Source organism: Ciona intestinalis, unplaced genomic scaffold (assembly GCF_000224145.3).
Source record: "Ciona intestinalis unplaced genomic scaffold, KH HT000799.1, whole genome shotgun sequence".
NCBI classification, from domain to species: domain Eukaryota; kingdom Metazoa; phylum Chordata; class Ascidiacea; order Phlebobranchia; family Cionidae; genus Ciona; species Ciona intestinalis.
Window position 1 is genome coordinate 1 of NW_004191120.1, and position 731 is coordinate 731.

Here is a 731-nt window from a genome sequence, read left to right on the forward strand (position 1 = left end):
AGAACAACGTCATCAACATCTGTGGGGGGGTATTGTTGGTAACTATGGGTATTGTGATGTCATAACAAGTATTATTACCTTATGATATTATTCTGAGTAAAAAAATACTTTGTATATTTATATAATAGCAAAAGTACAATGCTAATAACTTTAAAAAAGTTTTTAAAAAAATATCAGAAAATTAGATATTTTTTAAGTATATCTGAAAACGCGTTTACCCCGAAGTTCTTTTTGTGTGTTTAGAAAGTACATGTTACTGGTATGCAGCATTCCCGAATATAAACAATGAAATCGCTGTGTTACGCTTCGGTTAGGGGTTAACGCGACTTGATGGGTAAAGTGCTTGGACGAGAGTCTTATAGAAATACGTTGTCATCATAATGGAACAGAGCGATTTAATTGGTTATAAACGGGAATCCTGCGTACCAGTAACCTAAATTTTCTAAACACACAAAAAGGGGTTAAAACGCACCCACACACCCCCCTATACGCGCCTATATCACCACAATATACTTACAGTAACTACAACCCAACCAACAACGTTCTGTATTTGTGTTCGCGTGAATTCTTCGGCACCAAACTTTAATGAAACGATTGTTTCAACGCAAACAATGGCTCTGTGTGATGTCATAATGGAAGTTATGAAAAGGTTAACCACATAGGTGCAATGTAATGCGTGTCTAATGTAAAAAACATGGTTGACATCATGTTTTATCTAAGTTTTAAGCATA